General features: G+C 39.1%; 2 pseudogenes; one reads left to right on the forward strand and one right to left on the reverse strand.

The window, feature by feature from the left end:
* Positions 1 to 936: 936 nt before the first annotated feature.
* On the reverse strand, positions 937 to 1,093 carry LOC116084011 (annotated as a pseudogene).
* Positions 1,094 to 8,194: 7,101 nt separating this feature from the next.
* On the forward strand, positions 8,195 to 9,017 carry LOC116083863 (annotated as a pseudogene).
* Positions 9,018 to 9,812: the final 795 nt, after the last annotated feature.

Genomic DNA, 9,812 nt, shown 5'->3' on the forward strand with positions numbered 1-9,812 from the left:
TCCCCTGTCTGTTCCACCATAGAGAAGGGGCAGAACAGGTTCTTCTTTGCTCATGCCCTTGGAGCCGGGTCACCCACAACTCTCATACCCAGTGACAGCCCTAATTTGCTGCCCAAGCAAGGTGTAGAGTCCTCTCTCCCATGTGCTGCAGCCTATGAGGGTCAGGAACAGCTCTCTAGTTCTCATGACACCACAGCTAGCTCTCTTGCCTGCTGTGGATAGCAGCAGGGATCGGGGAGGACATCTCTCCCTTGTCCAGGCTGCTGTATGAAAAACAAGTTGCCAGACCAGAGCTCACATGCTCACATGCCCAAGGCCAGCTCTTCCAAGATATGCTGGCAAATGCTGGGGCCAATTTCCCCAGTCTTCAAACATCAATATGTCCCCAAGTGGCAGCCTGACCCCTGCAGCTGTAGAGCAGACTCAGACACAGTCTCTGATGGAAGCACAGGCCAGGACCCCATCATGGTCCCAGGTGACATCACCAGCTACTCAAATCAGGCTGTTCCTCACCAACCTCAAGTCTCCAGTGCTTCCTCTCTTCATTGTGCCCACATTCTTTAGGTTTTCTTGCTCTGTCATTTCTCTACCACTTAGTTGTTCCTTTTAGTGGTACTCAGGGTCTCTGAGTGTCTGGGGTCATCTCAGTTGTAGTCTTCCCCTCCCAGGCCTGTCCAACACCAGACTGGTGGTCATCACAGGATAGTTCCCTGTCTGGGACACATCGCACCTATCTGCTGATCCTCTGGGGCTTGCTCCTCACCAAGTTTGTCTGAATGGCCCATTACAAATGTTGGTTGTCTTGGGCTTACTCCCTCCAGGGCTTGAGATCCAAGATGGGGTCCTTCTAGTCTCCTGCTTTCTCCCTGTCCTGGGAGCCCATCTGAGCCTGCCTGGGGCCAGATGGATAGTAACATCAGGCTCACTTTTTCAGAGGTTGTGAGGCTACCAATCATTCTGGTGTTCACAGGTCAGAACACTGAGTGTAGATATAGCCTCTTTCTCTCTCTTTCTCTCTCTCTTTCTCTCTCTCTGCCACCTACTGATGTACATATGACACAACAACCAAACCTGTAAAGCCTCTAGGGGCAGAGCAGACATTTTCTTCTTCTTCTTCTTCTTCTTCTTCTTCTTATTATTATTATTATTATTATTATTATTATTATATTTTATTTATTTCAAATGTTACCCTCTTCCTTGTCCCTCAGGAGCCAGAGTTCTTAACCCCATCCTCCTTTCCCTTTGCTTCTGAGAGGGTGCTCCCTCACCAACCCACTAAGCCCCACCTCACCCCTTCCAGCATTCCCCTTCTCTGGGGTATCAAGTTTCTACAGGATTAGGCACATCCTCTCCTTCTAAATCCAGACAAGGCAGTCCTCTGCTAGGTATGTGCCAGGGGCCACGGACCAGCCCATGTTAGTTATTTGGTTGGTAGCTTAGTCTCTGGCAGCTTGCAAGTGTTCAGGTTTCTTGATACTGTTGTTGTTCTGAAGGGGTTGCCATACCTTTCAGCTCCTTCAGTCCTTCCTTAACTCTTACATTGGGGTCCCAGACCATAGTCCAATGGTTTGCTCTAAATATCTACATCTGTCTCATTCAGCTGCTTTTAGGACAGCCATGCTAGGCTCCTGTTTGCAAGCATAGCATGACATCAGTAAAAGTGTCAGGGTTTGGTGCCCAGAGCAGACATTCTTAACAGAAGTCTCTTCCTGTGCTTTTGTACCTTAACTAGAAGTTAGCTTGCTACCGACACTTGATAGATGGAGATCTCCAAACTGGTAATACAGACTCTAGCCAGGTCAGGTCTTATGATGATCCCAGTGTGAAGCATTCTCATTTACATTATGGCCTCTAAAATTTCCCTTATAACAGAGAGAAGACAGGTGCGAGGGACTTCTTCCTCTGGCATCGGGACTTCATTTTGCTTGACTCCAAAATCCTCTGACAAGCTGTATTTTGGCCTTTCTCCACTATAGGTAACTTTTGCTTCTACTGATGCTTTGTCAGAAGGTTTTCTAGGACAGAGAGCCAATGGATATCTGGCCTCCCTTCTGTGCTTAGAAGAAAATAACATCTTGAGAAATGGCGAGTTTAGTGTCCCTACTTAGGAAGAGGCAAGTGCTGTCTTTTAGGCCTAGTTCTCTACACTTTCCTGATAAACCTTAGTAGGGAAAAGGCAAAGGCTGTGTCTCAGGCTGATTTTTGTGCATTTCCCTGATAAGCACTCAACTAAAACCTGTGTAATAAGCTCAGTGGTATCTAAAAACCTCAGACCTCTACCGATATTATTATGACAGCAAAGTCAGACAAATTTACAAGAAACAACAAAGAAAAATCAACCACAGATCCATTTCTCTAATGAGCATAGATGCCAATTTTATAAACAAAATATCTACCAAACAAATTTAAGAATATATTAAGGAGATCATGATCACAACTCCTATTTTTATACCTGGAACATAAGAGCATATCAGTATAAATAAAGTGGTAAGATAAATACACTATATAAATAAACCAAGGGGCAGAAATCACATGATCATTTTGATATAGAAAAGAGATATTTTAGTATTGAACATCTATTCATGATAGAAGTCTGGCAGAAATTAAAAATATATGAAACATACTTCAGCATAATACAGACTGTATATGACAAATGTGTAGCTTACTTCATACTAAATGGGACAAAATTCATGAGACTATGAAGACTGGAATAAGACAAAGGTAGCCACTGTCAATGCTAATTAAATTAAAAATTTGGATGACATAAAGAAATTTCAGATGCATTATTCATAACTCATCTTTAGAGTAACAAATTCCACCAAAGTTTCAGACTTACCTGGCATGGAAGAACATGATACGACAGTCACTGTCAGGCCCTGTGTTGGCAAGTCAGGTAAGGATTGCAGATGTCATCATTACCAACAGATACCACATGTCCTCTGTTAGGCTCTATGCTAATCAGTTATCATTCACATACTTCAAATGATATAAATAATAGTATTCCTTTGTTTCCTATTAAAGGGCTGTGTCTCAGGCTGATTATTGTGCATTTCCCTGATAAACACTCAGCTGAAGCTTGTATAATAAGCTCTTTAAAAACTTTAAAGAAATTAAAGTTTGAGAAGCCTTATCTTCTTTGTGTTATTAGATAATCCATATATTGGATTTTGGACTCTTGCTTCTAAGCCCAATCTACAACCAAATACTACACTAAGTAGGGCTCAGATCTATCATAGGCTTTTGCCTATACTATTGCTTTTGCAGCTCTAAATAATTTTATGAAGTTGACTGTTCTTTATCCAAAGAAGATGTACATGCTAAAAGTTTTGGCAGATAATATTTCGTTTTAAGATATCTATATTTTTATTTGACTTCATAATTTCTTCATTCATTTGAGATTCTATTACTATTTCTTTACTTTTTACAACCACACAACGGCTTGTGAAGACTTTATTGCATGCCAAAACTTAGATAACACTTTTGTTTCACCATGTTAGAGTTCTACAGACCATATGAAACAAATGACTCAGTTATTAAATCTATAGCACAAGCACAGGGCCTTGGGTTGTTTAGCAGCACACACATGGTGGTTCACCACCATTCGTGACTCTACTTCTCGGAGGTCTAAGACATTCCTCTCACCGAAAGTGTCTTTCAAGAATAATGACATTTTTCCTCTGAAAGGAATTAATTTTAAAATTGAAGAAGAAAATTATTCACATGAATACAATTTAAATTTAGATAGCTAAATCTTCTAGATTACAAGCTTATTCATGAGTTTCTTAGTCTTGATCAGTATTCCTTTCCTCATTCTATTATAATGGCAATTACACAGATTCATTAATTCCACAACATTACTGAACATTTTAAATTTACTAAGATAGAATCTATAAGTATCAACTGGATATTTAAATTGATCATTTAAGTTCATAAATAGAAAGTGAAGAGTTAGTTGGAATTTTGGGAACGATATCTATGCACTAACATATTTCTATTTGTGTATCAATTGCCATGAAAATCACAACATATATTGAAACTTAAATTGACCCTCAGGTTTCAATGTCAACAGAAAATGATCCAGGGATGACTTAAAAAGCACTGGGGGTGAGGGGCTGAGATCTTCTCTCCCCTGGATTGGCCTTTCCTTGCAGCATATTTGTCTTATACTTCTAAGTCACTTTCACTGAAATAATTCGCATCTCTTCTAAATCAAGCACAGAAAAGTCGATATTTTCTCTTGTTTTTCTGTAGTCTTTGATAGAGCTACAACAGATGTTTTTGAAAAAAAAAAGCTGAGACTACACTACTCTGAACTGCAAAATGCAGCTGTGGTTTAATTGTGTTAACACAGACAGGAGATCTCTCCACAAACATTGGATAGTTGTGAGCTATTATACTCAGAGTCAGACAAAATAACTAAATGATCAACCCAATGAATAAAAAATGTAGTGTGTTGTCATAACCATTGGGAAGGAAATGTGTCTAGGTCATAATTGTTCACAAATGGTCTGCATGGTTATTCTAGAGTGCCCATAGCAATTTCCCTAGCAATGGCCATTAGATGAGAGAGTGTCAGGGTGAGCAAAACAGTTTTGCTCTGTTACTGACAATGACACTAAGAACATTTTGTGCAATTGCCCACTCCATGAAACCGTAGGCCTGATGCTAATATATTGAAGTCTAAAATAACGCATGATTTCAAATCACTAGATTTTGACAAATCATATACCACAGGACGTATTCTAATTTGCATTTCCTCCGTCATTGTATAGGTTCACCCATATTCAAAACCTTCACATGATACTTTTAATTTTAAGCTTTTAATTACCTGGCAATCTGGTATGTGTTGAGTAAACTTTCCTTACAAGCTTTACATCTCACTAAATACTTATTCATCTTAATAGGTTCTCTGTCCATTCAAACGCTCTCTACAAATTGTGTGCTCATTTATATTTCATGTTCTATTTAATTGGTTAGATATCTTGACTGATATTTATGTCTTTTTATCTTATAACTATTGTTTCTTATTGATTTGGTATTTTGCAAACATCTTTGACACAAATGTTCTCTGTCTTTTCCATTAAGATGCTATTGCATAGTTTCTCCTTAATAAGTAGGGAAGGACTGTATAGGTCGGCTTCAGCTGCCATAGAAAAATAACATAAACCACCTACTTTATGGACAACCAAAACTCATATTTTCAATGTGAGGCCTAGAAAGTTCAGGGTCAGATAAACAGTAAAATTGTATTGTCTACTGAGGATCCTCTTCACATACCACAATCTCTATGTCTTCACCTGACTAAAGTATCGAGGTTTGCTGTGGTCTCCCTATGAACTCCATCCCAGTTATGAAACTCCCTGTTCACAACCTAGTTCAGGGGTTATCAACCTTTCTAATACTGAAATCCTTTAATACTGTTCCTCATATTATGGTGACCCCAACCATAAAATTATTTTTGTTTCTACATCATAAATGTAATGTTCCCACTGTTATGAATCATAATGTAAATATCTGTTATGCAGATACCTGATATTTGACTCCTGTGAAAGAATCATTCGATCCCCAAAGGGGTCAAGACCCACAGTTTAAGAACCACTGACTTAGTTACTTCCTAAGACTTTACTTTCAAAGAAACTTACATTAGGGTATGGCTTCAATGTAATTGTGTAGATATAAATATTCAGATCATAGTCTTCATTCTTTTAGATGTTTTCATTTTAAAGGATATAATTCCCTTCATGCAAGTTTTTGTGACTAGCTCTTAAAATTATCCCATAGACTAATTCATGATTATTCAGCTATATAAAAGGAAATATACCTGACTTTTAATACTTTGTACTTTTCAATTTCTTTAAAAAAACTTTATGTGCCAGGGTTTCTTTTATAATTTCATACTCTTGCATTTGGGTTATCAGTTGTCCCAGAACTTTCTGTTGCCTGCTCTGCCTTTTCCTACTGATCTCCATGACCAAATCTCTCACATCTTCAAATTCAATGTCACTTCTTGCCTCTCAGTTACGTCCTATCCATTGGCTCTATCAATCCTATGCCAATACAAACTGCAGAGTTCAAAAAACTTTTGGATACACCTTTATTTCTGTGGACACCTTTCCACAAGTTTTCTTTTCCTCTTAAAAAAAAGTTGTGAGGAATTACAGTTTTAAACTGCCAAAGGGGGTCTCATGTGAATTTGATGAAGTGCATATGGAAGCCAGTGAAATGTGCCAAAATGTAGTTGGAACTAGGAGAAAGTGGTGGAGGTTTGGAAAATAGCATAACAATTGTAAGCTAAGAGAGAAGGTATAAGTGGTGGTAGGTTATATGTGTTGGTGACAGAAAGAGCAAGCTGTACAAGTTCAGTGTGCTTGCTTGAAAAAGTACACAAATCATAGTGTCAGGATTAGAGAAAGAACATACTGAAGCAGGGTAAAAAAAAAAGATAAGGCTTGTTGAGAACCTAAAAAACAAACAAACAAGCATAAACAAGACAAAACAAAAGAAAAACATATATGTCAACTAACATTAAACTAAAAGGTAATCACTAAATAAAAAAAAATGATGTCCTGTCTTATGACTCGTTTTATTTCATAAGTATCCTTGCACTCAACACACTTTCTATTTATAAAGGGAAACTTGGGAAATTGGTGTTGCCTCAATAAGGACATGGGAACTAGATGAGTTGACACCATGGCCTCTCTTTCTCTGTCTTAATTAAACGGGTTGCATTTTGAGAATGTGCTATCTCTGCAAGATATTTATTTCAGGTGTGTTCTGACCAAGCTCCCTGCTATTTTAAGTGCTTGAGTCTCTAAGAATCCACTCTCCACATTATTCTACTTGCTGACACTTACGGAAAGTAAGACTCACACTGTGTCAAAATAGGAAGAAAAGACTCAGAAGTTATCTGCCCAGACTTTGAATTGCACAAAAGCAATGAGAAAGAGCTTTAGAGTCACAAAAGCAATGAGAAAGAGCTTTAGAGTCAAGACTTCAGCTTGCCTGGCTGCCTCAATCTTCCCTAAGTGCTGTTTGACTGGAACATTATTTGCCTCTCTTTGCCTCTGGTATTTCCAATCAAAAGAGTTCTCTAGAGTAACAAAACTTATTAGAATCTCTCTGTGTGCCTCTGTCTCTCTCACTGTCTTTCTGTCTCTGTTTCTGTCCATCTCTGTCTCTCTGTCTCTGTGTGTGTGTATATATGTGTGTGTGTGTATTGATTATGAATGCTGTCTTTGCAAGGATTGCCATTGCTATAAAGAGACAACATGACCAAGGCAGCTCTTACAAGTACATTTAATTGGGGCTGGCTTCCAAGTTCAGAGCTTCAGTCCATAATCATCAAGAAATGAAGCATGCCAGCATCTAAGCAGGCATAGAGATATAGGAGCAGAGAGTTCTACATCTTGAAAGAAGGCAAACAGGAGTAGACTGGCTTTTAGGCAGCTAGGAGGAAGGTCTTTCAAAGCCCACCCCCATACTTAAACACTTCTTCCAACAAGGCCACCCCAACAAGTGTCACTCCCTGGGCCATACATATTCAAACCACCACAGTAAGTATGTATGCATATATGTATGTATGTGTGCATGCACGTATGTATGTATAAAAGGAATTTATTAGAAAGACTTACATGCTGAGATCTAGCTAATTCAATGATGGCAAGCTATGAATAGAAAGTCCAAGAATCCAGTAGTTGCTCAGTACACAAAGCTGTATGTCTCAACTGTTCTCCATTATACTCTGGAATTCAGTAGATGTGGCTCTAATATCACTGAATAAGTGGACTTGCTAGCAAGGTGAGAGAAAGCAGGCTTTTAACAAAAGCTTCCTTCTTCCATGTCCTCATAAAATGTGAACTGGATTAGATGTGGGTTTTTCCAGCTCAAAAGATCTGGATTAAAGGAGTGTCTTTCTTGCTAAAGCTTCAGATTAGATGTGGATCTTCCTACTTCAAATTAAGCAAAAATCCCTCACAGGCGTGCTCTTTATCTTTTGGTGTTTTAGTTAATTCCACATATGCAGATGTTGTCAAGTTGACAACCAAGAATAGTTGAGCCACTATTACCTCTAACAGTTATAAGTATGACTGTGCTTATGCACATAGCAATCAGAAAGGTACTGAGCTTTTCCCTCTAGTGTGGTCCAGTCTGAAGGTCTGTGTGGAGCTGTGGTTGCAACATTTTGTTCTGTAGGATGGGGTTTTATGAAAGATACCAAGTGAGGTTTAGAAGGCTGACTCCTATTCCTGGAAACAATTGGTGATCCAGGACAAAAATAAGTACAACACACCCAAATATAGGAAGATAGTTCATGTAAATAACAGTGATGTCATTTGCCAGATTGCATATGCCCATATAGAAGAAGATATGATATTCTGCTCAGTCTATGCACATGAACTTCCAAAATATGGTGTAAAAGTTTGTCTGACAAATTATGCTGAAGCCTTTGTACTGGCCTGCGGCTGGTTCACAGGCTTCTCAATAGATTTGACCAGACCTATGAAGGCCAAGTGAAGATGACTGGAGATGAATACCATGTGGAACGCATTAAAGGTCAGCCTGGTGCCTTCACTTACTATTTGAATGCAGGTCTTGCCCAAACTTCAACTGGCAATAAAGGGTTTAGGGCCCTGAAGGGATCTGTGGATGGAGTCTTGTCTATTTCTCATAGTACAGAACGATTTCCTAGTTATGACTCTGAATGTGAGGAGTTCAATGCAGAAGCACCTTGGAAGCACAACATGGGTAAGAATGTTGGAGACTACATGTGCTACCTAATAGAGGAAGATGAAGATGCCTGTAAGAAACAGCTCTCCTGGTACATAGAGAACAGCATAACTCTCAGCATGGAGGAAGTCTATAAGAAAGCTCAGAGACTCTAGTCTATGAGAAGAGGAACCAAGAGAGAAGCAAAGAAGAGTTAGAATCATCCCAATGTCTCTTGCCCAGAAGAAAGATCAGTTGCTCAAAAGAAGACAAGTGTCCTCAGAGCTCAGGAATGGGGTGCTGAAAGCTAAAGCAATTTTCTATGAGGACTTTTTTTTTTTCATGAAAACAACAAACTTATTGACCAAGCCAAAAAGATAGTAAATGTAGATATTTTGATCATCTTTCTCCCATGCCTCTTGTAATTTGGATGAAAATGGTCCCCAAACCTCAGAGGGAGTAACACTGTTTGAAACGATTAGGAGATGTGGCCTTGTTGGATTAGGTGTGGCCTTGTATGAGAAAGTGTGTCACTAGGGGGATGGGCTTTGGGGTTTCAGAATCCCAATCCAGAACCAGTGACTCTCACTCTTTCTTCTGCCTTTGGATCCAGATGTAGAACTCTCAGCTACAGTGTCTACCTGTATGCTGCCATGCTTGCCTGCATGAGAATAATGGACTAAACAACTCTAAGCCAGTACCAATTAAATGCTTTCTTTTGTACAAGTTGCCATGATATTGATGTCTCTTCACAGCAACAGAAGAATAACTAAAGCACGCCCTTCAGCCTTTATTTATTTTATTTACAGTTTGTACTCAATGCAAATCAGTCCCATAACATGAGACACTACTATGAATCAAGACATAAATACACATACATAATATACTCACAGTAGATATATAGTGTTTAGATATGAATCAAGACAGAGCATTTATTCACATACATGGTAGCTTTGAAAGAATGTGAATTGACTGTGTCTGTGCAAGTTCCTAAATATGGGGCAGGGAGAGACATGGTGGTGATATTAGATCTCAAGTCACATGGGCATCTGCATGTCACTATATGGACATAAAATGTTCTCGGGAGTGGCCATGCTTCAAAAGGC

The sequence above is a fragment of the Mastomys coucha genome, unplaced genomic scaffold, assembly GCF_008632895.1.
Source record: "Mastomys coucha isolate ucsf_1 unplaced genomic scaffold, UCSF_Mcou_1 pScaffold8, whole genome shotgun sequence".
NCBI classification, from domain to species: domain Eukaryota; kingdom Metazoa; phylum Chordata; class Mammalia; order Rodentia; family Muridae; genus Mastomys; species Mastomys coucha.